Here is a 17,643-nt window from a genome sequence, read left to right as displayed (position 1 = left end):
CCTGAATGGCGATGTGGTAGACGAAGATGGCGGTATGGTGATGGACCTGACAAAACGCAAGCAGGGCATAATTTTACCGGCTCCGGATCTCCAGGAAATCCAGGAGGAGATTGGCCGGCTCAAGAACAACAAAGCCCCTGGGGTTGACCAACTACCAGGAGAGCTATTTAAACACGGTGGTGAGGCACTGGCTAGAGCGCTGCACTGGGTCATTACCAAGGTTTGGGAGGAGGAAGTTTTGCCGCAGGAGTGGATGGAAGGTGTCGTGTGTCCCATCTACAAAAAGGGCGATAAGCTGGATTGTAGCAACTACCGCGCAATCACATTGCTGAACGCCGCCTACAAGGTACTATCCCAAATTTTATGCCGTCGACTAGCACCAACTGCAAGGGAGTTCGTGGGGCAGTATCAGGCGGGTTTTATGGGCGAACGCTCCACCACGGACCAGGTGTTTGCCATTCGCCAAGTACTGCAGAAATGCCGCGAATACAACGTGCCCACACATCATCTATTCATCGACTTCAAAGCCGCATATGATACAATCGATCGGGACCAGCTATGGCAGCTAATGCACGAACACGGTTTTCCGGATAAACTGACACGGTTGATCAAAGCGACGATGGATCGGGTGATGTGCGTAGTTCGAGTTTCAGGGGCATTCTCGAGTCCCTTCTGAAACCCGCAGAGGGTTACGGCAAGGTGATGGTCTTTCGTGTTTGCTATTCAACATCGCTTTGGAAGGTGTAATACGAAGAGCAGGATTAACACGAGTGGTACAATTTTCAATAAGTCCGTCCAGCTATTTGGTTTCGCTGACGACATAGACATTATGGCACGTAACTTTGAGAAGATGGAGGAAGCCTACATCAGACTGAAGAGGAAGCTAAGCGGATCGGACTAGTCATCAACACGTCGAAGACGAAGTACATGATAGGGAAGAGGTTCAAGAGAAGACAATGTGAGCCACCCACCGCGAGTTTGCATCGGTGGTGACGAAATCGAGGTGGTAGAAGAATTTGTGTACTTGGGCTCACTGGTGACTGCCGAAAATGACACCAGCAGAGAAATTCGGAGACGCATAGTGGCTGGAAATCGTACGTACTTTGACTCCGCAAGACGCTCCGATCGAATAGAGTTCGCCGCCGTACCAAACTGACAATCTACAAAACGCTAATTAGACCGGTAGTCCTCTACGGACACGAGACCTGGACGATGCTCGTGGAGGACCAACGCGCACTTGGAGTTTTCGAAAGGAAAGTGCTGCGTACCATCTATGGTGGGGTGCAGATGGCGGACGGTACGTGGAGGAGGCGAATGAACCACGAATTGCATCAGCTGTTGGGAGAACCATCCATCGTTCACACCGCGAAAATCGGACGACTGCGATGGGCCGGGCACGTAGCCAGAATGTCGGACAGTAACCCGGTGAAAATGGTTCTCGACAACGATCCGACGGGCACAAGAAGGCGAGGTGCGCAGCGGGCAAGGTGGATCGATCAGGTGGAAGATGACTTGCGGACCCTCCGTAGACTGCGTGGTTGGCGACGTGTAGCCATGGACCGAGCCGAATGGAGAAGACTTTTATATACCGCACAGGCCACTTCGGCCTTAGTCTGAATAAATAATAATAATAGCACAACATCGCCTACATTACTTATAATACTTTCACTATATTACTGAAAATCTGACCCATCTTACCCCGTGACCCATCTTGCCCCGCCTAACCCTACAAGTGTAGTTATTGCATGTAATTTACATTTACTGTCACTAGTATATTTCTTTAGGCAAAACTGACACCAAAATGAAGTATTTTGGGTTGTAGCATTTTGAAAATGTTACAATTTGGAATTTACACCGTCTATGATACATCAGGGATGAAAGGATAAGGATAACCAGGGGGGTTTTAAGTTTTGCGGGATATACTGCCTATAGAGTTTGTGCAGGTTGGGGATAGTTTTATGACAACTATTTAAGCTGCGGAAAGATGTCAGTTATAATATGACTAGCTGTATGTGCCCGGTATTGCCCGGAATTGCACAGTTGATTTCGTGGTTACTAATACAATGATGAAAACGGTAGGTCATTTGAAGATAAGGGCAAATTGCGATGAATGAACCTTTAGTATTACAAACTTGTCCGTTTTCTGAATACTGACCCTCCTCTTTATCCAAATTAATCTCCCACCCATATATAATTGAGCTCTCCAAAACCGGAATCACCAACACTTATGTCAATATGTAGAATGTATAAAATAAAAGTGGGTTGTAATCCAATTGCAGCAAAATCATTTCAAATACTTAGTGCGAAATACAGCACACTTTTATTCATTTGGAGAACTCAATAGTCTCCTTAAGGTAAAGAATATGTGCTCCATATTTCGCTAAAATCGAACAATGCATTCAAAAGTAATAATGAATTGATCGTTTTAAAAATACCCTTCTCCATACTCTCCTTCCTTCCCATTTACAATAGTTTCTTCAAAAGGAAGTACACGTGTTCCCAATATGATTGAAATCGATCAAGAGGTTCAAAAGTTACACTGAAGCGATCGATAACTAAACAATACCCTTTCCCCACGCGCCTCCTACTTTTTATGACTCCACCATCCTCACTATAATCATTTCCTTAGGTCAAAGAATATGTTTTTTTTTCAAATTTGGTGGAAATCGGTGGAGGGATTTAAAAGTCACACTAAATTGTTAGTTTTCTATAGAATACGTCACACCGTCCCCCTTTTCAAAAGATTATAGGGGCCGTCGTCTTCTTAAGATAAAGAATGTGTGTTCATTACTTGGTCAAAAGTTATGCTGGAACATACATACAAATAAACATACAAACATTGAGTATATAATATATAGATCAGCCCCATCTGTATATGGATGTGGATGTAATGTCAATAAGAAGAATAAGAAGATACAGATGTGACCGATGCGCGATTTACGGCAGTATATGTTTTACCTAATATCCGAAAGCACACCTGGAGACACCCAAATGGTGAAACTTGCAACTAGATAGACCATGTTTTGGTGAATAGGCGCCATTTCTCGGATGTTATCGATGTACGGACATTGACTCTGATAACTACCTCGTTGTCAGTAAAATTGGATCACGGTTGTCAACTGTATCGAACAAAAGATCACAGCGAACGATGCATTACAATATCCAGCGATTGTCGGCGGAAGGAGTATCGGCTGAGTACCGCCAGAAGCTCCACGAACGGATAAGTGCAATCAACGTTAGCGACAACATCAACGATCTATGGGAGTCGATCCATGGTGCGGTGACCACAACAGCACGAGAAGTTGTAGGCACTGCACAGAGGCGACCCAGGACGGGTTGGTTCGATATGGAGTGTCAGAGAGTGACAGACGAGAAGAACGTTGACAGAGGCCGAATGTTGGTGTTCGGTACCCGATCGAATAGAGATCGGTACAAGGAAGCAAGAGCAGCCGAAAAACGAACCCACCGCAGGAAGACGAAAAAACATGAAGAACGTGATTAGCGAGGCGCAGGAAAAAATTGAGCAGAACGATATGCGGAGGTTCTATGAGTCTGTCAATGGCGTGCGGAGAAAGACAGCGCCATCTCCCGTCATGTGCAACGACCAACAAGGGAATTTGCTGACAGATAAAACCGAAGTGGCTGCCAGGTGGAAGCAACACTTCGAGACTTTGTTGAATAGTGGAAGTGACGGTGCATCGGTGAACAGAATAAATATTAGCGACGATAGACAAGCTGTAGAGTCGCCTACACTAGACGAGGTTAAAAAACCTGGTAAAGAGCTGAAAAACAATAAGGCTGCGGGAAGGACCAGCTCCCGGCTGAACTTCTCAAACATAGCAGTGAGCAGCTTTATGAAGTTCTGCGCCATATTATGTCGAAAATATGGGAAGACGGGGAAATGCCTGCTAGCTGGTGGGACGGCCTCATTTGCCCTCTCTTTAAGAAAGACTGGACTGCGCCAATTACCGAGGAATAACCCTCCTTAATTCGGCGTACAAAATTATGTCCCGTATTCTGTTCAACAGATCGCTTGAAGAGTCCTTCGGCGAATATCAAGCAGGTTTTCGTGAGGGCCAATCAACGACGGATCAAATGTTTACCCTGAGACAAATCCTTGATAAATTCCGGGAGTACAACTTGCAAACACATCACCTGTTTATTAATTTCAAGGCGGCGTACGATTCAGTGAAATGGAATGAATTATGGCAAATTATGCTTGAACATGGTTTTCCGGCGAAACTGATACGGCTGATTCGTATAACGTTGGACGGATCGAAATCAAGTGTAAGGGTTGCGGATGAAACATCGACGTTATTTGTTACCTTAGATGGATTAAAGCAGGGTGATGCACTCTCGAATCTACTGTTCAATGTAGCGCTCGGGGGAGCGATTAGGAGAGCTGGTGTGCAAAGAAGCGGTACCATTATCACAAAGTCGCATATGCTCCTGGGTTTTGCGGACGATATCGATATTATCGGGATTGATCGCCGTGCATGGAAGAGGCTTTTGTGCCTTTTAAGAGGGAGACAGCGCGGATTGAATCAATACCAGCAAAACGAATTATATGGTCGCTGGCAATCAACGTGGGTTCATTAGTAGTGGTGGTAGCGAAATGGTGCTGGATGGTGAAAAGTTTGAAGTGGTAGAAGAATTTGTGTATCTTGGAACAGGGTGGCCAGTGAATTTTGAATTTCAAATTCCCGGCCTTCTCCCGGTATTATGGAAAATTTCCAGGTACAAAAAAATATATAAGCATTAGAAAAAAAATCAAAACTCCGCGAATTCATAAATATTTTTAATAAATATAAAAGAATTTCCATATAAACAATTATACACCCAATTTTGTTTTTACAATGATTTTTTTTTACACGGCCGTGTAAAAAAAATCCTATACAAAATGTTTGCAAAGTTGCTCCATTTTGCATGATTCGTCAAGAAATTACAAAACTTTTTTTTAAACGGATTTTCAAATTTTGAACTGAAAACTTTTTTTTACACGGAACGCATCCCCCGTGTAAAAAAAGAATCGGGTGTACTGCAACTGCAAAATTAAATGTAGAAGAGTGATTTTTGCTGGCTAAATAATACTATTTTTTTACTTGAATCGTTTTATTTTTTATTCTAGTCAGTATGAACTCATGACAAATTATTTAGACATTGCGATTCTGCAGAAAAATATCGAAAAATATTTAAAAAAAAATTAAATGTTTAAACATCTCCTATGTATCGCATTTATTCAAATCATTCAACAATTTGATAATAAACCTTATTTTGTAAGAACATGTGAAAGTCCATATTTTTGTTAACGTTTGAAAGTATAGTTCGTCCGTAAACAAGAATACCGAACCTAAGCTGATGTCACGAACCTAAGCTGATGTCACGAATTAATATAATGTGTAACTGTGAATCAAATTTCCATCGTCACAACTCTTTGATGCATCATGAGGATCGCCAAAGACATTTTTTTTTTGTTGAATACAAGATTATTGTTGAAAACGAAGGTGTTTTTCAGCTTTTTTTAATGGCTTTGGAAATGTTTCAATATTTGAAATAAAAGAGGAGCGATACCAAATATATTTATTTGGACAAATTGGAGAACCTAAAAGGAATCGATTGAGATAATTAAAAATTAAGGAAAGTTCAAATCAGATTTAATACAAAAAAATCGGTGCAATCAAAGTTGATTGCTCATGTTCCGGATATGTATAAGTAACCCGGAGTTGTAATTATTGAATGGGGTATTTAGGATCTTCATAAATACATGACCTACTTTAGAAATTTGTAAACTCCCAACTTCCCAAGCACATTGATTCCATCTAAGAGTTAGTGATTAGCCCCAAATCAATATCTGTGGTAACGGATGAAAGTGATGCTACTCTCATACAATAGTCTTGGCTTGTACCACCTACGAATTTGTGCGAACTGCTAATGCTAATGCTAGAGACAAATCTCGGGTAATTATTCAAAATGACGTATGTGATTTTTCAAACAAATATTCAAACGTAGATTTATCTAATCTGATGGCACTCCTATGCATACCAACACCACCATCAGGTAGCCAAAGACTTCCTCTACCTGTCTGTGGTGATGGATTGCTTGGGAGTGCCATCAGATTGGATAAATCTACGTTTGAATATTTGTTTAAAAAATCACATACGTTCTTTTGAATAAGTACCCGAGAAATGCAGATTTGAAAATATTCCCGGTGGTTATTAAATTTCCCGATATTTGCCCGGTTTTTTCCCGGTTCTCCCGGTTTTCCCGGTTCGCTGGTCACCATGTTGGAACATTAGTGACGTGCGATAATGATGTTACCCGAGAGGTGAAAAGGCGTATTGCAGCTGCAAATCGGACTTATTACGGACTTCGTAACCAGCCTAATGGGCCAAACACAATTGATACGTTTGCGTGCGTTTTGACAGTTTTCCCATGAGAAAACTGTCAAAACGCACGCAAACGTATCAATTGTGTTTGGCCCATAAGTCTCGTAGTCTGCAAACGAAAACAAAACTCGCGCTGTATACTATTCTGATTCTTTCGGTGGCTTTATACGGCCATGAAATATTGACGTTAAAGGAGGCTGATCGGAGAGCTTTCGGAGTGTTTGAGCGTAAGGTGCTGCGGACAACACTCGGCAGTAAACAGGAGAACAGGTATCTGGCGGCGCCGCATGAATCACGATATTATTAAGCTTATTTAACACGGCAGACTACGGTGGGCTGGTCATCAGTGTTGTCCTACACTCAAGGCAAAAAAATCTGCTCTTTGATTTTACTCTATCTAAACAGTCTTAACTAAGTAAGTTCAACTAATAGAGGGATATTTGAATTTTCTAAATGTCATATCAAACTGTCAAAAAAATGCACACCGGAGCCACAGGAGCGTGCGTGCTGAAAATACACTACAGTGTATTTTCAGTGCGCGCGCTCCTGTGGCTCTGTGGCCCGCTACCGCATATCAGTCCCATTTCGGTTTTTGGTACTTTTGAGTTAACATCGTGAATAGCATTCAATTTTATCATACTTCCACATAACATGATAAAAAATGAGACTTTGTTCGGGAGAAATGTGAAAAAATACCAAACCAACCTTGTCCCATATTGAATGTACCCGCATACCAGTCCCATTAAGAATTTACATTAGTGGATTGCTCAAAATTCAATTATTTTTCCATTGATTTGAATCGTTTTGCATCAACTCATTGAATGAGGAATAACTCTGCAAAATTTCAACCAGATCGCAGAATGTTTGAATTTATTAGATTTTTTTAAAGTTTTGCATGGAAAATGCGTTTTGAGACTTCATCGGCTATTATCTCAGTATGCGAAAAACCAATATGGGACTGATATGAAAGTACCGGCAGTGAAGTATCAATAAGAAAACACAATAATCCTGTTGAACAATTGAAAAGATATTTTAGTTACTGGACTAGAGTTACTTTAGATACTATTGTATGTCCACTAACAGTGTTTAAATAAGCATTATCACTAAAATAAAAGTGCAATACAAATAAGAGAAACACGATACATAAACTAGACTACTTCTACTCGCGAAAGTAAAACACATTGTTTATTCGATGAAACTTTTCTTAAAATCTATCTCAATACCTCTCAACCTCGTCTCAATCTGCAACAATAACAACGTTCATTTGGCTCACGTTTTGACAGTTCTCAATGCTCGATTGGCTTACAATGGCCGCTTTCGCATATCTCTCATTATAGGATCCCTACATAAAACCAGCAAAAAAGTTATATATCGGTTTTGGTCAAGACTTACATAAGCTGTCAAGCTTGATATAGTATTGTTTAAAACCCACATATAACCTTTACTTCTAAAGAAGGTCTACATAGGAACATAAAGTTTTAAACTTTTCATTCAATAAATACACGAATTTGTAATCCATCACAAATTGTTTAACCCCAAAATTTTTTTTTCATTTTACAGTCAGAAAGAAAATAAATCATGACAGTATTTTCATCGACAGAAATTATTGCATAAATTCAAGTCGACGAAAATATTTCCTTGGTTTGAACAGCATTTTTCGCATGATTGTTAAGATGAAGGAAACGAAAAATTAAATGTAATCCATGTTTACATGCTATGTGCAGCACATTTGTGGTACATAAAATATCGATTAACAGTTGTCACTTTATAATATTTCATTGAAATACTTACTTCTGGAGGTACTTGCATGCGATTCCAAGGGTAAAAAAAATTGTTTATGTTTTTCCCTTCGTTGCTGTAATTTTTGCAACGAAAGCCACCAAGCTTTTAGTTTAGACCAACATAAAACTTTCTGGTCAGAAAATGGTTTCGAAAAAGTCAAGATAAAACCTCTGGCTGTTTAAAATGCTATGATAGGACCAGTTCAGGAGTAACGGTTTTATGTCGGCATATTTTATGCATTTCAAGTTTTATTCAAAAAAATGTCGCTTATCTATATAATAAAAATGAAATGGTCTGTGTTCGTATCCGCATAACTCGAAAACGGCTGGATGGATTTTCTTCATTCCTTCAGCAAATATGTTCGTTATCGTTTCCGACGGGTTTATATGATATTTCCTCATGTGAAAATCATATGTAAAGTTGAGTAAATCGTGAAAAACTGAAACAAAGATTTGTATGAGAATTCCGCATAGGCAGTTCGCAACGCGCATTTTCGCCTACTATGCAGGACAACGTCTGCCGGGTCGACTAGTTTGATATAAATTATGATTTTCATAATCGAAATACTTTTTTCACTATTTATTCGGTGAAATTTGTCACCCTGATTAGTGTCTAAAACATAAATGCATTATTATTAAGCAATCAAAGAGATTATTCGTCGAAATTGCTTCAGAAGTAATTGAATATGACAAATAATTAAATATTTTAAAATATTGAATAATATGAATTAACGAAACGCATTGATTTAAACTAATTATTTTTCATGGTTTTACCTGAAAAAAATCATGACATCCCGGATAAAAATTTACAGTAACTTGTATGACATAACCCATTGAAATACAATAGATTGTGTGGCAAACAATACAAACTATTGTATGCTTATTGTAAAATGTTCACGGTTGTAAAAGATCTTTATTGTACGTACATTAAAATAACAATATATTTAAATGTTTCCGATATATTCTATTGTATTTTTATTGTTCGCTTATGTTTAGTATTGCTCATCCAAAAACTAAACAATTTTTAAAAGTATTCGGTTTGGATGATCTGGAAATCCGTCTAATGTTTTTGAATTAATATAATTTTGGAATATTTCATGGATTTATTATATTGATGAAATAACAATTTAAAACAATAAAATTACAATAGCTTTGTTTGTTAAATAAATAAAATGTTATACCGGTTCTCAAGTATATATTTTCATATTGCAGATCTTGTTGCAGGTCTAGAAATGTTTTGCAATAAAAATTTGATTTCAAAAAATGAAAGGGAACAAAAACTTTTGCTAATAATTTTACTCGGAGAATGGCTGGATTCATTTGAGCGTGTACAGTTTTGTTTATAATTAGTGAAGAGATGAAAATAATGAAACTGTATGGTGCAGAAAGTGTTTTTTTCATTGTAGTTTCTGCTGCTGGGAAAGTGGTAGATCACTATGGCTTCTGTACCGTGGTGAGTATCTAAAGTGTTGAAGCGCGTTAGAGCATCATTAAATACTGGGCGCGAGTATTTTGATCACTCTCACTGTACTGTCATTTTAGATTAGTCACTCTTTTTGGCATCGGTCACTATTTTCGGTTATCATTTCGGTGGCTGCATTCCGTATCGGTGACGTTCGACGTTTGATAGTTCATCAAATAGTAGCGCTGTTATTTGGTCAATAAGGCATTTTATGAGACAGATCGAAACAGCTGTTTTTCTCGTGTTTATCTACTTTGACAATTAGTGGGAGCCCGTTTGTTTGGTAATTTCGCGCCGAACATTCCGATGGGTCCCATCATCTATTCTGCCTGTTTTACTTTTCGTCTACCAGGGGTTTAGAACAAAGTTTTTCATATGATTCTTAAAGCGTGTCGTTAAATAATTCATACCATTGCTTTCTAAGCCTGAAATGCTGAAGAAAACACGAATGAAAAGTGAAATGTTACAAACATTATTTGGTGTTCGGACCTAACGGAATGTTCACGCAGAATCATACCAAAACAAAACATTAGAAGTAAATAATCGGGCCATCGCGAAACGTCTCATAAAATGCCTTATTTGGTCACCTGTCAGCTGCGCTACTGTTTTAGCAGCGCGTTTAGTAGCGACCAGTAAAGTGTCAAGTAATGATACTGCGCTGACAAACGGTTTATACTCACCACCGGTAATCGTAATCTTATACTACAAAAGTTCAATGTACATAATGAACGCAGTGGTTCATCCCGAGCAAAAAATAAATTAAAATTTTATCATCATAATACCTCATGACATACCTGGTAACATGTATCCTTGTTCCTTTACAGAAATGAAGCTTATGATAAATAAAATTCTGCTGCTTGCTGGTCACTGATTGAAGATCGTTCAGTGGCTACCATTGGCCAATCTCACCTACGGGATATAATAAGAACTGATGCAGGTAATTTTTTCTTTTCTTCTCGACGTATTTTTTCTAATAAAACTGATATTCTTTTATAATTTACATTTTTCACAGGTTTATATCTATATGTATTGTCTATTCGAAACAAAGTTAGTACGCTTTTTAAACCGATGTTGGATTTTTCTCCAGATACAGGCAACCCACTTAACTTTGGAAGTAGTGCGCTGGATTCGTCTAAAGATATGCTAAACAACCGGAGGAAAATAAAATAATTTGTAAAACAATTAATTGTATTGTATTTTTATTGTAATATTGGAGTATAATGTATTCTAAATCCTGTTGTATTTCTATTGTAAAACAATAGAAACAGTAATTGAAAACATTTAAAACACAATGTTTTCTATTGTTTTGTCGTTCGAAATCATCCCATTGAAGAACCGTAAAATCAATTGTTTTGCTCCGAATTTTGTATGGAAAATTTTCGATTTTTTTTGTAAAGATACATAACAACCCCCTTTTTAATTGTAAAAGGCCCATTTACCATTCATTTTATCGTGGAAAAGCATTATTTCTCATGTGATTTTATTGTCAAAACTCCATTATATTCAATGGTAAAAATTATGTTTTAAATGGTGTTGTAACAATAAAATTTATGATATTTTAATGATATTTTTTATCCGGGATACCTTTGAGCATGTATAGATCGTCAAAAATTAGAATAAACTATTATTTTTTATTCGACATTACGTATTGTTATTCCTTATCCTTTTTGTTTCTGATTTGTTACGGTTTATTTAATCTTACCTGTAAGTGACAAATGTCTGATTGGAATTGTGTATGTTCCGTTCCTGCATGTTCTTGGGCCTGAAGATAGGCAATTAAAATTATAGATAGAGAAATCCCCAGACATAGACTTTATATTGCTGGTGCCACTTGGCACAAATTAATTGGGGGTGCCCAAATAGGATCTGAATCCTACACCAAATTGAGCTATGTATACAACGGCTTGGCTGTTGTCGACAAAATACAAAACGCAATGAAAACACGTTTGCGGGATTTGACTGATGGACCAAAATCTTATATGGAAACCTCTTCATATCTCGCAATGGGTAACATATTGGACGTTTCTCTCGGGGCACAGAGAGATCGTCGATCATTTTAATTTGTTGAGTGTGTAACTAATTGTTTATTTTGTATGTTTGTAAAATAATTTTATTGTAATATGGCTCCCCGACGAAAACCTTGTAACTCAGGTGTTGAGGACAAGATTCTTCACTTACCTAGTTGTAAGTTAAGTAATTTTAAGTTCTGTCACCAAGTTTGGTGTTATCTTCCTGTTTTCTGGCATCAATGTAAGTGATGCGTCAGGAATTATTTTTCGTTTACCGTTTTCGTTATCTTTATCGTTACCGTTACCGTTAGCAATGCTCGAAGTTCCATCGTTGTATGGAGTATTTGTTTGAGATTGCGTAATTTAAGTCAGATTAGGAAGTAATCGTCCTCCTCAACACCTTTCCTCCAATCAAATTGACGGAATTTTTGTGGATGCTTCTAGACCATCCACAAAAATTTCGTTCCCGTTGGTTGAAGGTTGTGTTACGGTTTATTTTATCTTGCATGTTAGTGACAAATGTTTGAGTGGATTTGTGTGTGTCCCACTCTTGAATGTTCTGTGTTTGGGCCTGAAGATAGGCAATTAAAATTATAAATAGAGGAATTCCCAGACACAGACTTGATATTGCTGGTGCCACATGGCACAAATTAATTGAGGGTGCCCAAATAGGATAAGAATCCTACACAAAGGCTCAGCTATGAATACAGCAAACTAATTGCTGTAGACAAAAAGCGCGATGCGCAATAAAATTATATCTGCGGGATTTGGCTGATGGACCAAAATCTCATATGAAACCTCGGCATTTCCCGTAGTGGGCACCACCTAGCCGTCTCTCTCAGGGCACCAGGAGAGAACGTGCATTATTTTATGTTTGTATAATTTTTATTGTAATATGGCTCCCCGACGAAAATTGGTAACTCAGGTGTTGAGGACAAGATTCTTCACTTACCTAGTTGTAAGTTAAGTAATTTTAAGTTCTGTCACCAAGTGTGGTGTTTCTTTCCTGTTTTCTGGCATCAATGTGTGATGCGTCAGGAATTATTTTTCGTTTACCGTCTTTCGTTATCGTTACCGTTACCGTTAGCAATGCTCGAAGTTCCATAGTTGTATGGAGTATTTGTTTGAGATTGCGTAATTTAAGTTAGATTAAGAAGTAATCGTCCTCCTCAACACCTTTCCTCCAATCAAATTGACGAAATTTTTGTGGATGCTTCTAGACCATCCACAAAAATTTCGTTCCCGTTGGTTGAAGGTTGTGTTACGGTTTATTTAATCTTACCTGTAAGTGACAAATGTCTGATTGGAATTGTGTATGTTCCGTTCCTGCATGTTCTTGGGCCTGAAGATAGGCAATTAAAATTATAGATAGAGAAATCCCCAGACATAGACTTTATATTGCTGGTGCCACTTGGCACAAATTAATTGGGGGTGCCCAAATAGGATCTGAATCCTACACCAAATTGAGCTATGTATACAACGGCTTGGCTGTTGTCGACAAAATACAAAACGCAATGAAAACACGTTTGCGGGATTTGACTGATGGACCAAAATCTTATATGGAAACCTCTTCATATCTCGCAATGGGTAACATATTGGACGTTTCTCTCGGGGCACAGAGAGATCGTCGATCATTTTAATTTGTTGAGTGTGTAACTAATTGTTTATTTTGTATGTTTGTAAAATAATTTTATTGTAATAGATTACAATCCATGCATTGCATGAAAAAGAGCATAGTTTTTGCGATATCAAAAAATAAACAAATAATCAACATGAACGTTGACAGTTGTTCATTTATTAGCTCTTACAGGTTGTATCGACGTCATTAAGTGGTCGTATCATGGTTATATCTTGGTTCTTAAAACCACCAAGTCTAAAGGAGGTTTTAATGCTTGCATTTTTTATGTGAGACTTGGTGTATTATAAAACCGTTGTTCTTGAACTGTAACGCATATCAAGTTTTAATGATTGCAATAAAACTGGGCGTGACATGGTTGTATAGCGGTCTACAAGAGGATGTGAAAACTGGGAAACCTGCATGGAAGGCTTTTAGATTAGGTTTTGAAGTACTCTATAAAACTCTGATAAAACCTCTATGTTACTTGGGATCTATAACGCATCTTCGGCACACGGAAGAAAAAAGTACCCAGCGTTGAGTATTTTTAAACTTACTGTTAGTTATGAAACCTTTCACTGGCTAGACTCAAACCCACGGATGACTCGCGGAATAGCGCGTTTCGGAATAAGTCTCAAATACACTGTTTCCGTTATACTGCTACACAACGAACAATATATTTATTAACCGCGAACAAACTACAAATCGTTCGATACTGTGGACTAAATATTTTAATTCCGACCGACACCGACGAGACACTAGAGCGAATTAAAATTTCTAATGTGTGCTGCGATCACTGCGGTCGACGCGACCGCGACGCGACCGCAGTTAGCTGCCGAAGAGCTACCTATACTTTGACCAACACCACCCAACTCGCTGTTAAGCATTTACATACCCAATAGATATACACATAGTGTGAGAAGAAACATACGACGATGAAACTCACTCGTATTGTCTGTTTTGTTGCTGACTATGTGATTGCCAAGTGAGGTGCATTTGCATCCACACGGATTCAGTCAACATGTCCCGCATTGCCAGGCGTCCCGGAAAAGGTCCCGCATTCCATGATGAATCTGTAAACTCTAGGAAATGTATGGAAATAGGATGTCTAGAAAATTTAGATCCGAATAAAAAAGGGGGTGCTTCAATGAAGATTTTAATAACTTAAATAATCTGGAAAATTGTTGAGTTGAATCTGAAGCATTATAATAACTTGGAGGGTCCAGCGAATATGAGAATAATAATATACATGTGTACCATCTACAAAATCAGAAATATCTGAAGACATTTTGAAAAGATTAGGCCATACAATGTTCCCGAATCTGAAAAAATGCCTGCTTTCAATGTAATGCTTTCAACTATAACTGGATAGTTTCAACAGTTTTGCAGTTATATGATCGCTAAACTTCAATAAAAGCTGCATTGCACTGCATAATCAAATGCTCTATTATTGCACCTGACGTCGACTGACAACCGTTTAGCATCTAAAATGCGTTGAAGTTTTTAAAACGGCATATTGTTGTGCTGAACGACATGTAAACATGTTGTAGTTATCGAGTAAAGGAAAATATGTTAAAGTTGAAGTATCCTCAAATCTGCGAAGATTTATCGACCTACAATACAGAAATACCCGTTGAGAATGTTTCGTCGAAGAGATTCCATGAGCAGGAATCGAACCTAAGCCTCAAAATACACAACATGAAGTTTAGACTGTAAAACATTTCTTATTTCTCCAAAGATATTAGGGTATTTGTTTCTGTGAAATCGAGTAGTTACCATAATACCGATCATACAGATACAGAGTGTTGTATTGTAGTTTCCTTAATATCATTCATATGGCCAACGTGGCTAACATAAAAGATCTCCATCCTGGGTGGCTGATCGCTTTAGTCTTGAACTGGGCCCAGATCAGATTCCTGTTGACTTCCTTTATTTCTTTGACTGAGGGTACATCGTCACGAGCCCCTGGGTCTGCTTCTGCTGCGTTGTCCTGCCAGATTCTAGTCCAGCGCTTACTTGCAGATTTCGTCTCCGCTCTTTCGTAATGTGTGGTCGACGGATCTCCATTTTCGAATTTCTGTTGAAATCGTTTTTTATGGGTTCGTCGATGGAGCTCAGCATTCGAGATCCAGTTGTGGGGCCACCAGGCTCGAATTAGAAACTATAGACATTAGTTGATAAATACTTGCAGTTTTTGCTTGATCTCTGCTGATACACACCAAGTCTCACTGGCGTATAACAACACTGATTTCACGTTATAGTTGAATATTCCAAATTTGGTGCGTTGACTAATCTGATTGAATCTTCATATATCACGTAAACTCACAAAAGCAGCCTTAGCCTTCTTGATCCGAGTGGAACATGTTTATTGCTAGGGAGGCTGCCAGAGCAGCCCACGGTTTAGCACACAAGCAATCGCTTCCACCATGATCTCGATTACGATGAGGAACAGTAGCGGACCACCATGATCTCGATTATGATGAGGAACAGTAGCGGAGCCTCACATCAGCGACTACCTGAATAGGACCAGGCAAAGCTCCGTTATGCAGGACTCTGCATTGTAAAAGCTTCATACTGCGCTTCATACTGATGAGGCCGACTATTTTATTCGGAACACTTTAGTAAAGACTTAACTTCAAAAAAGAAAGATTAGCTTTAAATTTTAATTATGTTTTTTTCTGAAACCCAGTGATCTCTTTTATACTCCATACGGCAAATTTTCACCACATTCTTAGCACATTAGCACCACGCAACGGGGGCCTAACGACATGTACTTTAAAATGACTAGCACACAGTTTTACACAACTTCGCGACAATATGAACGACAGTTCTCTGAAATCAAACTATGATTACAAAATTAAGATCGTATTCTCGGGAATATCAGAGAATGCAAGGCAAATGATTTTTGTCATATTGTGTTTAACAGGGTGACCCCTCAACTTGTCGAGACTCTCTATGATATTTACAATCTATATTATTATTATCAACAGTAGTAAGGGGTGAGGGACATACATAGATCAAGATACTCGTGGTGACTCAAAGTTAGATTGCGTAAATTCAGGACGGAAGATGTTGGGATTTAGGTTTGAGATATTACAGCTGCTCATCCGGATATATGACGTCATTAACGATATTGCGTAGCATCGTGCTCGAACTGTGGTTCGTCAGGGAGCATCTTTCGGGTGGGCAGCGCTTCATGGTACAGTAGCCGTTCGATAACTGCAAGATGTTTACTTCTCAGTTAACGAATGCCGTTCGATAACTGCAACGCATTCTAGACATCAAACGGTTGTCAATCGATGTGAGATGCAATAATGCAATAAAAAAAAAAGATGCAATAAAAGTACATCCAAATGGGCAGCGCAATGCAGCTGTCATTGATTCTAACATCAGTTTGAAGTTTAGCGGTCCGATAACTGCAAAACTGTTGCAACTATCGAATTGCAGTTAAAAAGCATTGCAGTTAAATGACTTGCAGTTATCGAACGTCTACTACGGAACATAAGACAGAGACAAGAAAAAAAGGTATTAGACTTTAATGTTAGACGAGCAAAGAAAAATTTACGTTTACTTTCTTACATCAATGCATTATTATTAAGCAATGCAATGTCATTGATTCTAACATCAGTTTGAAGTTTAGCGGTCCGATAACTGCAAAACTGTTGCAACTATCGAATTGCAGTTAAAAAGCATTGCAGTTAAATATCTTAGCTGCGCACATGCACAGCAAAGGTTTCGAAATGCGAAAAACAATCGTGTCTTGGAGGAACTCGAACCCTCAACCTCCTACTCTTCGACGTTGGCTGTCAAAAATTTTATCTAGTTTTTTTGTCCCAGTCCCAGTTTTATTGTCTGTTGGGCAGGGTTTGCAGAAATTGCTCTCAATAGATAGTGAACAGGGGTCTGCGAAGCGGCCATGTTTTTGATGGCAGCATCAAAATCATCGATTAATTTAACACGAAGGCGTAATTAAAGTCATCGAAAACCTCCCATTGAAAATATGTTTCAAATACCGTGATATTTTGGCGAAGTAGATAGTAGTAGATAGCGAACAACGATAAAAGAGAGGCAAAAACTGTTCCGAATCATAACAAGTCATGATAACATTTTTTTTTATCAAACTTGTATACAAGTGCGGAAAAACAGAATCGGATTTGCAGCTTCCACAGAAAAATGATGATTCTCGCTTTGTTTTCGCTCATTTCGTGTTGGTTACTGCACAGCTGTGTAGAACAAGTTGAAATGCACCATCAGAGCCAGTACTCCTCGTATTTGGAGCTTTCTAAAAGAAATTTATCATGGGGACGACCGAATGGCAAATAGCTCACACAACCTCACTTGATCAGTACAGTTGCTAATGAAGAATGTGTGTAGCCGCCAGACATTCTAA

At 38.6% G+C, this 17,643-nt stretch overlaps 1 long non-coding RNA gene across 1 annotated transcript; it reads left to right on the top strand.

Annotated features, from left to right (window-relative positions):
- The first annotated feature begins 9,516 nt into the window (after window positions 1-9,516).
- On the top strand, window positions 9,517-10,962 carry LOC134215931 (uncharacterized). Its single transcript, XR_009980371.1, has 3 exons — window positions 9,517-9,620; window positions 10,454-10,566; window positions 10,642-10,962. It is a non-coding gene; the product is annotated as an uncharacterized LOC134215931 (long non-coding RNA).
- Window positions 10,963-17,643: the final 6,681 nt, after the last annotated feature.

Source organism: Armigeres subalbatus, chromosome 2, assembly GCF_024139115.2.
Source record: "Armigeres subalbatus isolate Guangzhou_Male chromosome 2, GZ_Asu_2, whole genome shotgun sequence".
NCBI classification, from domain to species: domain Eukaryota; kingdom Metazoa; phylum Arthropoda; class Insecta; order Diptera; family Culicidae; genus Armigeres; species Armigeres subalbatus.
Note: the sequence above shows the minus strand (reverse complement) of the source record. Positions and strands in the feature narration are given on the sequence as shown.